Consider the following 21,361-nt stretch of genomic DNA (forward strand, 5'->3'; position numbering starts at 1 on the left):
TTACATAGATGTACCATCATGTCTTAGGGATCCTTCCACATATAAATCTACCTCACTTTTTATAAATAATGGATGATTTTTCCATTGTATGGATATATCACAGTTTATTTTGCCAGTCTCCTATTAATAGGCTTTCTTTCCATCATCCTATTAATAGGATTTGGGTCATTTCTGAATTTTCACTATTATAAACAATACTTCAGTGAGCTTTTTGGTGCATGTTCCATTGGGTTCAAATATACTTTTCAAACTAGATAAGAATCACTGGCTTTCTCATTTATAATGTGTGCCCTTCACACATTGCCTAGCACAAAACCTGACTTGCAGTAAGCCCTTAGTAGATATTTTTAGACTGATTTGAATGATCCTAGCTCATGACATCCCTTCCAATTTATGTTCCCCAAGTGGAAATCTAGTGTAGAGACAAAGTGAGCTGAGACTCATGCTGCCTGTGATAACAGAAGCACCTCATCAATTCTAGAAAATCTGGGAAATCTTCCCATTACAGGACACAATAAGATCTAGCATTAACCATCATTTTTAAAAGACCCTCTAGAAACAGACAGAAAACTCAATTTAAATTAACCTCAATAGACCTATTTCTCCTTAGAGTAACCAAACTGATCAACATTTCCTTTTCTGCACCCAAATGCCTCCTATTTACAGATGAGAAAAGTATTGTCTCCATCAAGAACACCAAATGATATTTATGTAATGCCCATCTGCTCCACAATTTCCATACACTTCATATGACTTTATTCATTCACAGCAGAGGCATGTTAATAGCAAATGCTGAATGGTGGGTTATTTCTCATGGGAAAGATAGTTAATTTCACTGACCCTGGTGTGTCATGATTCAATGCATCACCCTGTATGAGGAAGCAAACCTGTGGAGAGAAAACCACAAAAAAATACAAGTTTGTGCAAAGCTCTCTGATCCAAAGCTAAGGTCATTTTTAATGGAATAAAAAGGCACTCCAGGGCTTTAGTTGTTATACTACAATCACATGCCACTGTGCTCTCAATTGTAATTAGAATACAATAATACACATTTTAGGATGTTTTCTTTAAGTGGCACTGAAAGCTAGGTGAGGGATGAAAAGGGGCTATTTGTCAAGTAAGTGCTAAGGTTTTTTTTTTAAACTGTAAAATGCAACATTGATGAAAAAATCCATTTTGTTTTTCCATTACAATTTCAAATTTTACTTTGCCTTTCCCTACATCTGCTAGTCACCAGACACAAAGCATCCTTCCCCTAATAATGGTATTAATGAGCTGCTTTCTGTGAGGTTTCAGACTGTTAGCAATCATGAGGCTATTTCTTATTCTAGAGGTTATGTAGTTTGACTGTGAGATCATTGATGGTAGGGATCAAATCATACATTTCTTGGAAGGGACAGCAGTGTAAGTGTTCATGGAACTAACTGGGTCACTTACTCAAAGTGTGCCATTTCTGGGAGCATATAAGAACAATGTATGCAAAAAGTAACTGTTGGTTTTCTAGTTCTGCTACTATATACATCCTTTATTAAGCTCTCTCTCTTTTTTTAAGTGAATTGGGTCCTTTTTTTCTCTTGTATCCCAAAGTCTCCCAATCTCTTGAAGATTAGTAAAGTGTCAAGATTTATTATAACCTGTCGTAAAGAATAAGCAAGTACATTCCTTGCACTGTCAAGTCTTCTCCATGATGTGGCTTCTGTACATCAGCATTATCATCTTTCATTCTAAGTTACTTGTTTCTGTCCATATTTATTAAGCTAAATATAAGTGAGGCTAGAAGCTTGAAGAGCCTCGACAGAAAGATACTTCTAATAAGTAATATTATTCTGTTAGGCCTCTGTCTAGAAGCAAGGATACTCCTCACATTCATGACTTTCTGAAAGGTTCCTATTGAGCCAGATGATAGAGTTCTCAGAAATTACATACTCTGTTTCTTCACAGGAAATTGTGATTTACCCAAGTGGTGAAGGATAAATTAACTGAAGCATTTTGGGAATGTGTTATTCTGAATCTTTTCTAAGTTATAATTGCTTTTTGATGTTTGTTTGTTTTACAGGAGGAGAAGAAGGAGAAAAGGCCAGACATAAGTTGGATTGAAGGGGACTAGAAACAAAAGAATATGAGAGATCACAATCAAGAGAGAGAAAAAAAAGTATGTGGAAACATATGAGTTAAATATTTCCTCTCTGGGGGAAAATAAGGAAATGGGAAAAGAAAGAGGAAATTTTTTACTAAGTTTAAGAAAAAAACATTTTAATTTTTACTTCTATTTGCATAATACTATAGTTATAAAGAATTCAGTTAGTGGCTATATTTTTTTCATTAAAATGTAAATTGTTAAATCATAATTAGAATGCTTTATAGAGTTCTATGGCAATAAAGTTGACAATCTCAAAGAAAATTGATTGCTTTCTAAGAAAATATATATAAACAAAACACAAAACTGGACTAAAGAAGAGATTGGGAGTTCTAAGAAACAAATAATTATATAGGATATGAAGAGAGATATCCCCTTGCCCTAGCTACCTGACCCAATTGGATGTGTGAGTAGTTTTTTCCCCCAAAATATTCCCTGGACAAATAATTCCCATGCTAATTAATTGGTTAAGGATGATAGAGAATGAAGGAAAACTGTATAATGTGTTTATATATAATTAGCAAAACCACACTGTAGCCCAATCTCACATATGAATTAATTCAAAAATAATAAAAATATTAGCATGATATGGCAAAATAAAATAATATCCCACTATATATTTATTCTCTAAAAATTAACAAGGAAACACAGACGCGAAATGAAGGACTAGATCAAATAGATTTAATAAATATCTGCAAAGAATTACACCCCAAAACTGCAGAATTCACATTCTTCTCAAGTGCACATGGGACATTCTCAAAGATAGACCACATGTTAGGGCACAAACTAAGTCTCTATAAGTTCAAGAAGACTGAAATCATATCAAGCATCTTCTCAGATCAAAATGGCATGCAACTAGAAATCAATTGCAACAAGAACATGCAAAGACATTTGAAAACATGGAGGCTAAATAGCATGTTATTGAACAATGAATGGGTTAGCATGGAGATCAAGGAAGAAATTGAAAACTTCTTGGAAACCAATGAAAATGAACACAATACAACACAAAATCTATAGGATGCAGCGAAACCAATTCTGAGAGGGAAGTTCATAGCACTACAGGCCTACCTCAAGAAGCAAGAAAAATTTCTAATAGACTGTCTAACCTCACAATTTAAAGAACTAGAAAGCAAACAAAAAGAAAGCCCCAGAGCAAGTAGAAGGAAGGGAATAGTCAAAATCAGAGCAGAAATAAATGACATGGAGAGCAAAAAAACAATTCAAAGGAACAGTGAAACAAAGAGCTAGTTCTTTGAAAAATAAATAAGATTGATGGACCCTTAGCTAGACTCACCAAGAAACAAAGAGAGAGAACCCAAATACACAAAATCAGAAATGAAAGAGGAGAAGTAACAACTGACACCATAGAAATACAAAAGATCGTTAACAGCTACTATGAACAACTATATGGCAACAAATTCAACAATCTAAGTGAAATGGACAAATTTCTAGAAACACATAGGCTCCCAAAACTGGACCAGGAAGAGATAGAAAACTTGAACAGACCAATAACAGCGAAGAAATTGAAGAGGAATCAAGACTCTCCCGGCAACCAAAAGTCCAGGCCCAGATGGCTTCATGGGGGATTTTTACTGAACATTCAAAGAACCAATACCCATTCTCCTCAAACTATTTTCAAAAATTCAAGAAGAAGGAAGACTTCCAAACTCGTTTTATGAGGCCAGCATAATTCTAATTCCAAAACCAGAAAAAAACACTATAAAGAAAGAAAACTACAGACCAATATTCCTGATGAAAATAGATGCCAAAATTCTGAACCAAATATACTAGCAAATTGAATCCAGCAATACATCAAAAAAAATTATTCACCATGATCAAGTGGGATTCTTCCCAGGGATGCAAGGCTGGTATGATATTTGCAAATCAATAAATGTGATACACCACATAAACAAAATGAAAGATAAAAATCATATGATCATATCAATAGACACTGAAAAAGCACTCAACAAAATTCAGCTCCCATTTCTGATAAAAACGCTCAACAATCTGGGAATAGAAGGATCATACCTCGACATAATAAAGGCCATATATGAAAGACCTACAGCCAACATCATACTCAATGGGCAAAAACTGAAAGCATTTTCCTTAAGAACAGGAACAAGACAAGGATGCCCACTTTGACCACTCTTATTTAACATAGTACTGGAAGTCTTAGCCACAGCAATCACACAGGAAGAAAAAATAAAAGGGATCGAAATTGGAAAGGAGGACTGAAACTGTCATTATTTGCAGATGATATGATACTATATATAGAAAACCCCAGAGACTACATCAAAAATTTACTAGACTTAATAAATGAATTTTGCAAAGTAGCAGGATACAAAATTAACGTCAAGAAATCAATGGCATTCTTATATACCAATGATGAACTCACAGAAAGAGAAACTCAAAAAAAAATCCCATTTGCCATCGCGGCAAAAAAATTAAGATACCTAGGAATAAACTTAACCAAAGAAATAAAGGACCTATTCGCAGAAAACTACAGGTCATTGAAAAAAGACATAGAGGAAGATATAAAATGTGGAAGCACATACCTTGTTCATGGATTGGAAGGATTCATATCATTAAAATGTCCATACTACCCAAAGCAATCTATAGATACAGTGCAATCCCCATTATAATACCAATGACATACTTCACAGAACTAGAACAAATACTTCAAAAGTTCATGTGGAGCCAAAAAAGACCTCAAATAGCCACAGCAATCTTGAAAAAGAAGAACAAAGTTGGAGAGATCACATTACCAGATTTCAGGTTATACTACAAAGCCACTGTAATCAAAACAGCCTGTTACTGGCACAAGAACAGGCAGATAGATTAATGGAACAGAATAGAGAACCCAGAAATGGACCCAAGACAATATACTTAATTAATATTTGACAAAGGGGGCAAGAGCATATTGTGCAGTAAAGACAGCCTCTTTAATAAATGGTGCTGGGAAAATTGGACAGCTACATGCAAAAAAAAAAAAAAAATTACAATAGACCATCAACTTACACCATACACAAGAATAAACTCAAAATGGATAAAAGACTTAAATGTGACTCATGAATCCATAAAAACCCTAGAAGAAACTGTAGGCAACAGAATTTCCGACATCATACACAGCAGAATTTTCACTGATACATCACCTAAGGCAACAGAAACAAAGAAAATAAACACATGAGACTACATCAAACTAAAAAGCTTCTGCACAGCAAAAGAAACAACCACCAAAATGGAAAGGCAACCCACTCTATGGGAGTGCATATTTGCCAATGATACATCAGATAAGGGGTTAATTTTCAATAGATAGAGAGTGCTCATACAACTCAACAAAGGAAGACAAAGAACCCAATTAAAAAATGGGCAGAGGAACTAAATAGACACCTCTCCAAACAGGACTTACAAATGGCTAAGAGACATATGAAGAAATGGTCATCATCACTAATCATCAGAGAGATGCAAATTAAAACAACAATGAGTTATCACCTCACACCTGTCAGAATGGCCGCCATCAACAAATCATCGAACAACAAGTGTTGGCGAGGGTGTGGAGAAAAGGGGACTCTAGTACCCTGCTGGTGGGAATGCAGACTGGTGCAGCCACTATGGAAAACAATATGGTGTTACCTCAAAAAATTAAAAATTGAACTGTCATTTGACCCAGTGATCCCACTTCTAGGAGTATACCCTAAGAAGCCTGAAACACCAATGAGAAAGAATATATGTACCCCCATGTTTGTAGCAGCACTATTTACAATAGCTAAATCTGGAAACAGCCCAAATGTCCATGAGTAGACAAATGGATAAAAAAGCGGTGGTACATATACACAATGGAGTACTATGCAGCTGTAAGAAAGAAAGATCTCTTATCTTTTGAGATGACATGGAGCGACCTAGGGAATATTATCCTAAGCAAAACAAGCCAAGCAGAGAAAAACAAGTATCATATGATCTCACTTATTTGTGGAATATAATGAACATACCAGTCTGAGGAATGGGGTAGTCCCAGGGACGTGGAAGTGGGGTACAGACTGACAATCCCCAGAAGATGGGGTGGTGCAGGAGAGAGAAACTACAGAATTTATATGCATGTATGCATGAACCATGGACATGGACAACAAAGCTGGGCACAGTGTGGGGAGGGCGAAGGAGGGGGATATCAGTGGGGGAAAAGGAGAAACTTCTGTAACAAAAATAATTAAATAAAAAACAATGAAAAAATATGCATATTTGCATATGGGATTATTATTTTTCTTCCTGAAAAACCTACGTGAAGTGCCCTTTAAAAATATCTTAGAACTAATAAGAAAATTCAGTACGGTGACTTGTTATAAATTTAATACATTTTTCTGTATTCTAATCATAACTAGACAAAAAACAAAGTGAAAAATGTTTAATTCATAATAAAACCCTCAGATAAAATGAATCTAGCAAGTAATATACAATACTTTCTTCCTGAGAGACTGAATGGAAATTTCTTTTTTTTTTTATTCTCACTCTAGGACATTTTTTTTATTTTTTGTTCAGATAGAGTGGGAGGGAGAGAGAGAGAAATATCGATGTGAAAGGGACACATTGAGTGGCTGCCACCTGCACGACCAACCACGGCTGGGGACAAAATGCAACCGAGGTACGCGCTCCTAGCAGGAACCGAACCTGGGTCTCTCTGGACTGCAGGCCGACGCTCTAACAGCTCAGCCAAACTGGCCAGGGCTGAATGGAAATTTTATATTGAAAACAGATCAATTATTTCTAAGTAAATTAAAAAATTTTGTTAATTGTAATATAAGTTCCCATATTCTAATGTGACTTTTTAATGCTTGATTAAATAGTGAGTGTGGAATTAACGTATAGATTATAAAAATGTATCTCAAAGTCAATATTTAATAAAATTGGCACAGGAATAGAAAAAGAGATCAATGAATAAGAAAAATAAGTTCAAAGCATTCAAATATTTGGTATATGAAAAAGGTAGTACTTTAAACCCGTGTGGAAAGACAACGTATTCTTTTATGAAGTTAGGACCATTGGCCAATCTTAGAAAAGCATAAGGTTAGTTCTTTACCTCACCTACTTTCTTACTTTGAAACAAATTCCAAATGCTTAATTATGTGTTTGAATGAAAGCATTCTTCCTCTTCCCTCCTCAGGCTGGGGTAATAATGGCTCCTGGGTACTTCACCATGCCTTATTGATGTCCCCGGCCTTGCCAGCACACTGGTAAGTCACCCCTTTATTAATTCCTGTCAGTTGTGTCAGTTTGGGTGGATCACCTGTTTCCCGTCAGGACTCTGTTATAATATGGGAATGATTATAAATGTGTTAATATAGCCATATGATATAATTGTTAAACATTTTTACAAATAATACTTAATGTAATGGGAAAATGCTCCAAATGGGAAAAAAAGTATAAAATAATAGCAAGAGTATGGCATCGCCTTTGAAAAGATAAAGTGTTTGGGGTTGTTCATATGCATGACCAAAAACTTCAAAAGATTGGAAGGAAACACACTAAGCCATTAATCAAGGACTTGTTTACTAGATGGATTTTAGATACGTTTTGAATGTTTTCTCAGTTCTACTTTTCTTTGTTTTCCAAAGTACCTCCTATGAGCTTATATTATTTTATAATCAAATTTAAAAATAAGCTCTTATTTACATAAATACATGTGTTTCTCTCTCTTTCTCTCACTCTGGTGTGTGTGTGTGTGTATTTTTTCCATCCAACATTAGAATTGTAGGTAAAAGATAGGCCCTATCATGCTCTTTAAAGTAAACTTTACCTGACAAGATGATTTTTATTGTCTTATACTGCCATATGAAGTCTAAGCATAAAACCATCAGAGGAAACTGATGAAAAATATCATGTATATTAAGTGAAAATTTTACAGATGAAAGAGATTATATAGAATTCTATGAAATTGGAATCTTTCAAGACTTCAGATGGAAGACAACCCTTATCAAAATAGAATAATAATTATTAAACTATTAATTACTATATCTAAAGCACTTTTTATTTTTAAATCGCTTATACATACAATAGTACATTTTTCTCCTTTAAAAAACCAAGGAGTGTTTTGTGTTGCCTTGGAAAAATTTTAGCACTATGCAACACTCTAAATTATTGTCATTTAAAACTCTGGAATCCATGTCCACATGTCAGTTCAGAGCTGACTAAATGTAATTAATATGGCTACAGGCTGTGGTAACTGAATATTGTTCAGAAAAAAATAGGATAAAGAGGAGCATTATGATAGAAATGTTTCTACTGTTTCATAATTTACTCCATTTTTGGTAAGAATGGAAATTTCTTTCATTGTTACACATTAAAAGAGTTATCAAATAATTAGGAACAAGTAGGGAGTGGAAAATAAATCAGGAAATGAGACAATAAAAGATAAAGCAAGAGCTGGTCATCCTGACCTAATTAATTATGATGCTGATTCCTGGAACTTAACTATTGTATAAATCATTGATTTTTAACCTCAAGTTTTTTGTTTTGTTTTGTTTTGTTTTTTTTATCCGCACCCGAGGACATTTTTTTTTTTTTTTTTTTGACATTTTGTTCAGATAGAGTAGGAGGGAGAGAGAGAGAGAGAAACATCGATGTGAAAGGGACACATCGAGTGGTTGCCACCCGCACGACCCAACCAGGGTTGGGGACAAACTGCAACCGAGGTACGTGCCCCTAGCGGGAACCGAACCTGAGTCTCTCCAGACCGCAGGCCAATGCTCCAACCGCTGAGCCAAACTGGCCAGGGCTTTAGCCTCAAGTTTTATTCCAGAGTAAGTTTATTGTAAGGTATGATGAAACAGAACACTCTGGTCTGGGCAGCTAATAAGGGCAATTTAGGTACAGTATACCTGACCAGCTCAATCAGTCTCACACACTGTTCTATATCTGCTTCAAATCTTTACATTTTGTTTCAAAAAGTAGACATTTTTATAAAGAGTTAAAAAAATAAAAGTTAGTTCAAGTAGAAAACTAAAAACTTTCAGATTCCCACACACCAAGTGTTTAATAGTGATGTGCCCACTATTAAAAATAGTTGATGTGTAGTCCAGCCGGTGTGGCTCAGTGGTTAAGAGTCAACCCATGCACCAAGAGGTCACCAATTCGATTGCTCATCAGGGCACATGCCCAGGTTGTGGACCCAATCTCCAGTGAGAGGCTAGCAGGAGGTGGCCAGTCGATGTTCTCTCTCATCGATGTTTCTATCTCTTTCTCCCTCTCCTTCCTCTCTCTCTAAAATCAATAAAGAAAAAAAAAAAGTTGATGTGTATTGCTCCACATGGTTTTATGTATGTGTGTGTGTGTGATGTTCCTTTGTTCCTTTCACACAAAACAATCATATTATTCATACTGTTTTGTAACCCAGATTTAAAAAAATTACAGCTATGAATCTATTTCATTTCTTCTTCCTCACCAAATTTGTCTTTCCTTTTAAATTATATAAATATACATAAATCATTCTTGTTATATTTTTTAGAATCTGTTTCAGTTCTTATTGCTATCTATCCAGGATATACATGAAGGAATATCGTGTTATCAAATACTCCACCCTATGACCCAGTTTTTTCCTCCTTCCTCTACTTCTCCACCTATATTTCTTCTTTTCCTTTTTTTATCACACTCCAGCACAATCGGCAAGTACAAATGCATGGCTTGACTAACCCCATGTAGTGTGGATTTTTAGGCATAAGCAATGCACTGTTCAGACTAAATCTTACAGAGTTCCACTGTTTAATTAGCACAGATATGAAACATTCTAGAGCTGGCCACTTCCTGCCATTGTCTCCTCATTCATTTTTCTCCTCACAATTGTCTTTCATTAAAGTCACTTCTAGAGCTAGAGCAAACTCTTTAGTTAGAACCCCTAACCATAGAAAAAGTTATGAGATTCTGCACTTCTCCATTATGCAACTAAAAATAAAGCAAAAATAAACCACTAATTAAATACTGTATTTTTTTTGGACTTTGTAAAGTTTATAGTACTTTTCTGCCTTTTTAAAGTTTGTAATTTATTGTGATTTTTTTTTAACTTTAAAAAAAATGTCCACTTTTATATCTAATTTTGTATTCATGATTTTGTCTTTTTTTTTCTTTAAAGAAGATCCCACAAATTGCATACATTTTATACTTCATAAAACCTAGATATGTCTCTAGTTATTATATTTCTTATAGCTATACATAATTTATAAATATCTTCAGATTTATTGAATATTCAATAAAAGTAATAACATTTTAGAGAAACAAAAAGTGAAGCTTTTGCCTTAGAACTGCTGATCCTGCTCTGCTAGTCTGTTCCAGTTCCAGTTCCAGTTCTATGTTTTCCTCCTTGTGACTCAGTCCTATTTTAATACTTATCTCTAATATCTGTACATGCATCTTATTTCTCCTTCTCACTTCTCACTTATATTCCAGCACACCTTCCAACACATGATCTTTCTTCATGTTATTTTCCCTTCAGTCTCAATTTTCTATTCCTCTAGAAAAGCGTCTTCTGTTAAAATTTTACTCTTGCCTATTTATGAAACTTTGGCTGCTGTGTGACTTGCATTCTGTTTGCAACCTGGATCCTTCTGTTGCCTTCATGCAGATGCCACACCCCTCACCCTCCAGGGCTGACCCAGATGCCTATGATGGGATCTCCCTGACCAGCTTTCCTGTCACATTGCCCATAGCAGAGCACTCACCTCACCACTGGTCTCACCCAGGTCATCTCCAAGACTTTTATGTGACCTAGCTTGTATCTGACCAGGTCTTGGGAAGAATACTGACCCTTCCCCAGAGACAGTAAGAAGAGTGGAAAGATTACTTGCTTCTCTTCTACCTGACTTATTCTCCATGAATACTGGTGGTATTAACTGCTTTCTCAGGCTCTAAACCCAGAATCCGCTTTGATGTTGCCTTCTCTTTTGCTTCCTGCATCATCTAGTCTTGCCAATTCTCTGTTTTCCTCCTATTCAGTTTTATTTTCATGTTCATCACTTGGTGTCAAACTTTTATTACCAACAATATAATGATAATTATTTTTATTATAAGGTTCTTTTGTCCAGACACTGTGCCAAGTGTTTTGTCTTCATAATCATTTAATTGTCACAAAACCATGATGAGAAAGATGCTACTGTAATCCTGTTTTTTGGCATAAGAAATTAAGATCTAGAAATGTGAGTAATGGCCAAAGGTCATTCAGCTTATAAATGGCAATGCCAAGCATCAAATTCAGTATAGTCACTCTACTACTTATCTAATCTGACTAAACTGTCACTTTTATATTTCTATATACAGTATTAACTCTTTAAAGGCTTTCCAATGGCTACAGCATAAAGTCAAAACTTGATTACATTGATAAATAACAGCCAAACTCTTTTTGTGTACCCATGGACTACTCCTTTATCTAACCTTAAATTCTCATCCATCCATCCAACAGTTTCTCAGTTCTCACTTACTTGGTGAAGCCATTCCCAAGCCTTCAATCTATAAACATGTATTTAATTCCTTAACAGTAATGCTGCTTTGTTTCTTTATTGCTTCTTTATGTGATCATTTATTCCCCTTTTTCTCACATGGTAAAAGGGGCTAGGAATCTCTGTGGGGTCTGTGTTATAAGGCACTAATCTCATCCATGAGGATTCTACCCTCAAAACTTAAGCTCTTCCCAAAGACCTCATCTCCTAATACCATCGTCTTTAAGGATTAGGATTTCAACATATGAATTTTGGGATCAAACATTCAGACTATAGCAGTAATTCAGCAGACTAAAGACTCAGAAAGACTTTCAATTCAAGTCCAAAGGGAGTTTGCTGGCAGAATTCTCTCTCCACTGGGGGAGGTCGGTGTTTCTATTAGGCCTTCAGCTGATTGGATAAAACCTACTCACATTATGGACAGCAATCTACTTTACTCAAAGCCTACTGGTTAAAATGTTAACACCATCCAATGAATGATGTTTGACCAAATATCTGGGTACCATGGCCTACCCAAGTTAATACATAAAATTAACTGTGACATACATACCAAGGATGCTCTTTGAACTCGCCAAGCCCTCTAGTGACCTAAGAGCTCCTACTGATCAGTTACATTCTGGCTTTACTTCTTTGCTTTTCCTAGGCTACACATGTCTATTTTGTAATCACCTTCCAGCCCCTTACCTCAGGGTTTATCTGCTCTACATTAACTTTCCATCTTCATGTTATCACTTGCTCATACTCACCTCCACTCCAACTATACCAAACAACTCACCCTCTTACCCTTTTAAGCATGCCCCATGAACTTTACACCACTCTTGACCAGGAACCCCTTCTTACTAAACTACCCACTCATTCAGCTGATTTATCTTAGCAGAGACTTCAGCAAACCTCCATTTGCCCTCCCCAAGCACCATTTATGCTTCCTTCTTTTAATCAGTCTTGAATCTTTAGTCACACCACCAGTAAAGCTGTTGTTCTCATTGCTAAATTTTGAGCCTCAACAGGATATTAATTTCATCTTTATAAGCACAGTATATTTGTGATAAAATGTATCTATCTTTGAGAGAGGCAGTTGTAGTTTTATGAAACTTAGACTAGCTAAATAACCTCTACATACTTCCATTTCTTAATCTGTAAAGTAGAAATGCGAATAATAATACCTACTTCATAGAGCTATTATGAGGAATAAATGAGATTGTGAATCTAAAAAACCACTTAGAATAATACCTGAGATCTAGTGAGCACTAGATACATGAGAGCTATTATGATTACAACTAAAACCACCCAGTGTTTCCAGCATCCTTCAGCAGGGCTGTGCTAGAGCCAGATCATTTGATTGTTGGTATTTTTAGGAATGTAGTGAGCCAATTATTAAAAATGCCTATCAATAAAAATTAAATTTTATAAATTTATAATTCAATATATTATATTAAAAATAAAGTTCATGTGGGTGGCAACACTTGATGTGTCTTTCTCACATCGATATTTCTCTCTTCTCTCTTCCTTTCTCTCCCTCCTGTTCTGTCTGAAGTTGAATGTAAAAATGTCCTCGGGTGGCCCTGGCCGGTTTGGCTCAGCGGTTAGAGCGTCCGCCTGCGGTCCGGAGAGGCCCGGGTTCGGTTCCCGCTAAGGGCATGTACCTTGGTTGCAGTTTGTCCCCGGCCCTGGTGGGTCGTGCGGGTGGCAGCCACTCGATGTGTCCCTTTCACATCGATGTTTCCCTCTCTCTCTCTTCCTCTCTCTCCCTCCCACTCTGTCTGTACAAAAAATGGAAAAATGTCCTCGGATGAGGATTAAAAAAAAAAAAAAAAAAATGTCCTCGGGTGAGGATAAAAAAATAAAATAAAATAAATAAAGTTCATAAATATTTGAAACTAATCACGTCCCTTTTATTTTACTCTATTTTAATATTCTCTGCTCTTGAGATTATTGAACTCTTTTGTATCAGTATGGTGGAAATACCATATGATGGTGCGCTTCTGTGTATCTCTTCCCAATTTCATTTTAGTGATGTTACATTGGTAGCTTGAAAATGATCATGATGGCAATGTTTCACTACAGAAAGTAGCTAACATTACAAGTCAGGGCCTGATTTATTGTTTCATTGATTGTTTGGACTAAAGAAAGTGATGGAGAAAATGTTAATAATGCAAATTACACTTAAGAGTGTGTTGTTCCTAGTGCCGAAGATGAAAGGAGTTACTATGTAATGAATATAACATCTGTACAAGAATTACAACTAGTTCAACAATAAACATATATATCAGATTTGGTGATAAAAAACATTATTGGGAAAAGAGGTAGCAGGTTGGAATGTAACTTCATTTGTCAATTTATGGTTCAATTGCATACAACAGTTCTACAAAAACTAACAGAAGCAGTCTGTGTGAATCAATTGGCTATATAGAATTTACAAATAGCATTTATAATTATTTATAAATTGTGTGCTACACATATTTTATAAATGTAAAATGTATAACAAATGTATGTATTTATGTACATATACGCATACACACACATACACACATACATATACACACACACACTTTTTATCCCCCAGAGCTTTGCTGTGAAATATTTACTAGCACACCACTGCCTTCAGATTTTCTTACCAATCAATGGATTTAAAATATATATATATATATATATATATATATATATAGAGAGAGAGAGAGAGAGAGAGAGAGAGGCATGAACAATTATGGTTATCAATTTACCACCATGTGCCAACTATATATATTTCACTTAAGATACATTCATCTCAAAATAGAGCTGAAACCTTGTTTACCTTGCAAACTGCCTATGAATGGGGTCAGGCCAGCTGTAAACAAACAGATATCCTTTTGTCTCTAGATTTTGGTCCTGCTCTCTTCCCCCATTTTCTGAATATTAGCAATTTAATAGATCTGTTCTAGATAAGGATAAAATAGTTAAATTCATGGTCATGGTTCCTCTTTTCTCACAAAAAGAACTCCATTTAATGCAGATAAGGAAGTAAAATCAAGAAATAGAGGAAAAATTAAAAAGTGGTTTTGTAGAATTAAGGAAGCTGAATAAAATTTAACATCTCAAACACACAAAAAGTAATTTTAAAAGCTATGAATTTACAAAGGGTAAGAGATAGACACAGAAAATAAATGTGTAAAGGGAAAAACAAATAACAGGGGAGGAGATGGATTACCTTACTTCCTATAGAAAGCCTAAGGTTATAGGAAGGAACTAATTGTGATGACACTCTTCCTTTTCTCTGAATGCCCTTACCAAAGTTTGTGATTATGTATTTATTTGTTGACTGGATATTTTGTTGGTTCCTATAGTCTTTGCAACTAACACAGTGTTGGTGCTATAAATAATTAAATGTTGAATTAGTGCCTGAATGAATGAGATGATAATGATATTCTTATAAAAATGAAAATCATGTAGGCATTTCAGTAATATTTTCCTTCTTAGGATCACTTCCAGCAGTCTTTAAAAGTAACACAGTAGAAAAGAAGGACCTTCCTAAATATTTGAAGATGACCATAATTCTTTCCTTTTGGAGGTTGTAGAGGAATTCCAAAACTATACTAACATTAACATTTATTCAAACTATACAGCAGTGTAATAATTACAAATAATACTCATGTATCTCTTTATAATGCTGCTATGTGTAGATCACATTTACACATTTGGTGTTCAGTCACAGTAGTGATCATCTCTCGGGTTATTTAGTGAATCATATAAAATAATCCTGCCCACTGATTCAGAAAAGAATTAAGGAAGAAAGGAGAAAGGAAAATATTTCATATTCATTGAGTAATTAAGTGCCAGGTCCTATGCCAGAGACCATAAGTATATGATCTAATTTAATTCTCTAAAACAGTTCTTCAGGTAGTATAATCCCCATTTTACAGAGGAGAAATCTGAGGCTCACAGAGATCAAATAATTTGATCAAGTGTATAGTTAGTTGTAAGTGACAAGCATGGGGGTTGAACTCCAGCATGTCTGTCTGACTCTAAAACCTTTGTTCTTTATGTCATCTAATTACATTAATTTTATCTGCTTTTTCTCAGTTAAAGTAGGTCCATATTCTTTATTTTAATTTTAATTAGGAAGAAGCTTTATAATTTTTAGTGGAAATATAGTAGAAAAATAATTCCTAAGCATCTTTTTTCATTGATGGTGCTTCTGGAAAGCACTGTCAGCCAAAAGTATGCCATTTCAGCCCTCAGAAATGAACAGTTTTACAAGCTATGGTTCATGCTGCCTCAGAATTCTATATTACCCATCACTAAAATATGTTCCTTCTTCTGCTAACAAAGACCCCAAGTTTTGCTTTAACCCTGGTATTACTCGTCCAGTTCTGGTTGTCACTGGTCTATAGCTGCATTCCCAGAACCAATATATTCCCAAGCCAAACCATTCTTCGAGTTCATATTATATCTGCTTTCATGGATGGAGTCTCAGAGAAAAGAAAACAGATTTAGGCTGTGTAAATAGAACATATTGTAGGTTGGTAGTGAAGTAATTTTAGAGGAAGTTTGAAATTTTGCTAAGTAATAGCAATTATAAAGTTTAACCACAATTACATGTAACCTCCATACATAATATGAAAGAGAAAGATACTCTAAGCAAGTGGTAAGAGAAGAGAGGAGAACATCAGTGTGCACACAGGAAGAAAGAGTCATCAAAGAATTAATACAATTTCTTTGGGAGGCAGCACAAGGCATTTTAATTCCACTAAATCTTCAATTTGACTAACTTATTTTTATGATCCATTCTCTTCCTAGTCAAATGTTCTCTAATCCTGTGCTTTTCAGATTTGAATGTGCATGAAAATCACCCAGAGAGCTTGGTAAATTGCACATTCTGATCCAGTAGCTTAGTGGTAGGGTCTGAGATCCTTCATTTCTAACAAGCTCCCAAGTGACGTCCATGCTGCTAACTTGGAACCTTACTTTGAGGAGCAAGACTTTTATCCATAAAACATTATAATGGGGGGTGTGGGCAAGGAAAGGGGTAAGAATCCAGTACCATAGGAAATGAGGTAAAAAATAACACTTACACACTTTACATTTAAAAAAATTCTCCATTTTGGACTATGAACATTGAATTACATATCAGACTGATTTCACAAACCTATTAGGCTTGTCTTTTAAAACAATATTTATTTATTATGCTGACATCTGGGATTTGAAACCAGTTAGTTCCTCAAATTTAAATGTGTGTTTATGTAACTGAAAATGAATCTAGACCTCTTCTTTCAAGAGTCCAGTAAGATTATTTTTAATTATATGGCTGAATTTGTGAAACCACAAAAATAAATATCAATTTTGTTCATTTGTAAGGATGTACATATTGTTTAAATCAAAATCATGGCTTTTAAGATAAAAATACAAATAACAATTTTGTAGGGGTTTTTTGTTTGTTTTGTTTGACAAGGAGTAATAAGGCTCCATAAACATATGAAAGACACAGAATTTTTTCCCTCTCTTATACAAGCTTCAGACTAGGAAAAAGAGTCCTAGGTAAAATTTCTACTTGTAAAATAAAGCAAGATCTTTATCAAAGATGTAGTCACTTTGATGCTTCTTGTTTCCCAGTTTGGAAAAGCAGGGCACAGAGAGGTTAGTCAACTGTTCAAGATGGCATATTCATCAGCTTCAGAGGAGGTGTGACGATGAAAGTCAGCCCACCAACATAGATGGCAGAATTCCTGCCTTACACCATACTGCAGGTGCACTTAGAGTCTATTCAACTTGGCTTTCTAGTCCCCTTGACTTCCTGCCCTTATACATGTAATTGGCCCCTTGACTTTTCTCTTTTATTATTAATATGCTGGATTTTTCCTGGGCAGTTTGCAAATTCATTTTGTTAATGAGATGTTAAGTTCTATGTCTCAAGAAGAGCAACTATCCTATTTGTCATCAAATTTTTTTGCCCTGATGCACTGGTATCCACAGTAAAGTTTTCTTACTTCTTCTACAGTTCCTCCATAATGAAGGATTGAGAAACCCTCCATCCTAGTTCACTCCCACTCCTTTCTCGTGACTATTCTTTGCCCCAATGCACAGAAGCACATAATTCTGCCACTTGCCCAATTTACTCACTCAGAGAGTGAAGAAGGAAAGAAAAGTGAACTTACTTTGGATAATCTTTTCCCTTCACAGTACAAACATTTGCTCTGTCCTTCACAGCTATTACAAGCAAGTAATTTAGAGCCAAAATTAGGACACTTTTGAAAATGAAAGGGGTGAAATTAACATTAATCCCGAAATAAGCATGTATTGGAACTGTCCTGGCCACTCTATTCATGATTTGCATGAGTCCCTTGTATGGACTCCTCTTTGATATCATTGGAAAAGGTTTTGAATGCCAGGATGTTTCGTATACCTTGAGTACTTATCTCTGAGTGATATGTGAGGTTGAGCCTCTAGAAGTTCCACTACCTTATAACCTTCAGGTACCAATTGTTTTAAAAACTTTAAGAACTTAAATTATAATGAACTCATGAACAGGTATGCACAAAGCAATAGGCTGAAGAAAGAGCTGAGACTTATTTTAATCTTAAAATTTTGTTCTTTTCAGCTTATTTATGACCTCTTACTGTTGGATGTTAAACGTGTTTATGTTTTCTGAACACTTACATAAAACAACTATATAGGTCATAGGGAGAAAACTGGAAAAGTGTATATTTAGTTACCTTTGGCTCCCCACCTCTACTCTTTTTTTTTTTTTTTTATCCTCACCTGAGGATATTTTTCCATTTTTTGTTCAGGTAGAGTGGGAGGGAGAGAGAGGAAGGGAGAGAGAGAGAGAAACATCGATGTGAAAGGGACACATCGAGTGGCTGCCACCCGCACGACCAACCAGGGCCGGGGACAAACTGCAACCGAGGTACGTGCCCTTAGCGGGAACCGAACCCGGGTCTCTCCGGACCGCAGGCCGACGCTCTAACCGCTGAGCCAAACTGGCCAGGGCCCCACCTCTACTCTTTATGTAAAAAGCCAAGGCTTGTGTTTAATTTTAAAAGAAAACAAGATTTAAAAGTGATCAAATTGTGCTATCTAAGTAGGTATAAAATGCTTTTATTTTACAGCGCATTTTAAAATACAGAGTGATCTAATTCCCTCCTGGGCAAATGCAACAATGAAGAACTGAGTGTTGTATCTTTAAGCTGCCCTATAGATTCCACTTCTAAAATATTCCACAACTCCTATCTTTGTCTCCAATAGTCTCCTAACTATTAGTATTCTTCAATTCAACTGTATCCCCTGTTATCTTTTGCAAATACTATTCTGAACCTATAATTGTCTAGTTTATATCATATCAAGGCACTCCAAAAATAAATTCTAAGATCTTGAACTAAATTTACAAATCCCTGCATCATCTCTACCACCAGCCTTACCACTGAGCAAGTAATTTGCTCTCATTTGTTGAATGTTTATTACTGAAGATAAAAAAGACATGCCAAGGCCTTTCCCTCAAAGGGCTCACTAGTGTTGAGATGGACTGAGGCTCCTCAAGGCTGGGTTGAGAGAGTTTTTATTTTTGTTTTGCTGAACTTGGTGGTAATTGGGGAAGCAAATAGGAGGAACTGAAAGAGGACTGAAAGTGTTTTAGTCTAGAAAGCAGGTGGAGGAACTGGATCCTAAACTATAGAGAAGAGCTGAAAACTGGAGAAGGGTGGAAACATTGCAAAGGAAGGGAAAAGAAAGACCAACAATGTAGGAGAACTTTTTGAACTACATATTTTAAAATCTTTTTCAGGGTCTAAGAACTCATTCAAACAAGAGAAACCTTACAATGTGTGCCATAGATGTGCACCCTCTGACTCAGGATTTTCAATGTTGGCTGCACATTAAAACCACAAGGACTCTTTAAAATGCTAACTCCTAGGATTTCTCTCCAGATGTTCTGATGTAGCTGGTCTCAGGTGGAGCTGAGAAGTGTAGTGTTTAAAAGCCCCCAGGTGACTCTTGTGAAGATTAAATGAAATTACGCAGGTGAATGCACTTTACATAGGCTCTCTAAAGGTTAGGGTGGATTGATGGGATTACTAAATCAATAGCCACTGGATTTGAAAGCAAAGGGGAGAACACCACAATTATGGAATCTGCTAGAGCATAAACTCAATTCAGAAGAAATCTTTGTATTGAATCTTTTTTTAAAAAAGAAAACAAGATTTAAAAGTGATCAAAATGTGCTAAGTAGGTGTAAAAATGCTTTTATTTTATAACGCATTTTAAAGTACAGAGTGATATTTAATTATCGCATGGACAAATGCAATAATGCAGAGTAACTGAGAGTATTGTTGAGAGTATTACAGATGCCCCCACTTTTTTCTTCCATTACCCCCTTCCACAAGGTCCCTCCCCCTGTACCCCTTTCCCCGCTCTCACTGCCCTATTGTCTGTGTCCATGGGCAATGCATATATTCATATAAATTCTTTGGTTAATCTCTTCTCTTCCTCCCCTTCCCTCTATTCCATGTATTCCGTTTCGTCTTAAAGCCAAGTTAGGTAAAGAAAGGGGATCATGCAGCCTAGGAATAGGAAGATCAAATCAAAGGCAGAAAGGTGAGAAATAACATATTCTGTGCAAGGTTCAAGTTTCATTTTTCTGGTTAATTTAACAACCATTTATTGCATATTTACCCATGCTTTACACTGTCCTGTTCATTGGGGACATAAAGGTAACTCAAGAAATTCACAAAGTAAGGCTGTCTTTTCCTTTAAGTACTAGGGTGCTTAAAAGGGTCGGTTGAACTTTAAATACCCTTTCAGGAGAAAGCAGAGGGTGGGAATGGCTTCCTACAGTGAAATCTTCATACATCAGTTAATATTGAAAGTCAAAAAGTGTGTGTCAAGAAGAAAGAACTTAAAAATTCCAGTGTGTTTAGGCCTCACAGGACTAACGTGGGTAATAGGAGTGTTATACATATTATTTTACATACTTCAAAGTACTCTTCAAATGTGAAAAAGTATTATTATTAACTATTCAAAGTGAATTATTATTGAAAGGAAAAACTATGTTTGATGCTGAGTAAATATTAATTCTACAGAAACCTATAGAATGCATTTAATATATTAAAATTAAAACATTTATTCAGCTCTTCAGATGTGAAGTGACCCAGTTCTCCCAAATCTTAGTAGTTGCCTCAAATCCTATGTGGAAAGATAGGAATTAATATACAAACGTATGTATAGACTTAAGTGAGATTACAACCCTTCCCTAGTCATGTTTTGTCTTGGTTTTTTTCCCCCTCAGAATTGTCATTTTCCTAAGGAAATATGTGTATGAATCAAGGGCAGTTGACTTGGTCAGCTCAAGGAGAACCAGAACAAATGGTCAGGGAATCCCTTGGCACATGGACTGTTCCATAAGACAATCAAGAATTGACAAGAAGCTGGAGGCTCAAGGACTACCAATTACAACACATGATAAATCAGTGCAGTGATTTGCAAATGCATATGGTTTTAGGAAGAGCTGCTTCAGCATCACCTGGGAACTTGATAGAAATGCAAATTATCAGTTTCTACTCAGGATATACTGAATCAGAAATGCTAAGGTTTGGATTCAGCAACCTGTTTTAACAAGCCCTCCAGGTGAATTGATGAATGCTAAAATTTTAGAACCAGAAGATTAGTGGTTCCCACCCCTGGCTACTTATTGAATCTATTTGAAGATGGTATTAGTTTGCTTGGACTGCTATAACAAATACCACAGACTGGGTGGCTTAAACAACAAAAATTATTTTCTCAC

The 21,361-nt window shown here is 35.7% G+C and overlaps 1 long non-coding RNA gene across 1 annotated transcript in view; it reads left to right on the plus strand.

Annotated features, from left to right (window-relative positions):
• The first annotated feature begins 2,052 nt into the window (after nt 1-2,052).
• The window catches only part of LOC118621748, a 41,768-nt gene continuing 22,459 nt past the window's right edge, over nt 2,053-21,361 (plus strand). Inside the window, exons 1-2 of the long non-coding RNA XR_004957780.1 lie at nt 2,053-2,152; nt 7,293-7,362. This is a non-coding gene — a long non-coding RNA (uncharacterized LOC118621748). The remainder of the gene's footprint in view (nt 2,153-7,292; nt 7,363-21,361) is intronic.

This window comes from Molossus molossus, unplaced genomic scaffold (genome assembly GCF_014108415.1).
Source record: "Molossus molossus isolate mMolMol1 unplaced genomic scaffold, mMolMol1.p scaffold_m16_p_8, whole genome shotgun sequence".
Classification (NCBI taxonomy): Eukaryota; Metazoa; Chordata; class Mammalia; order Chiroptera; family Molossidae; genus Molossus; species Molossus molossus.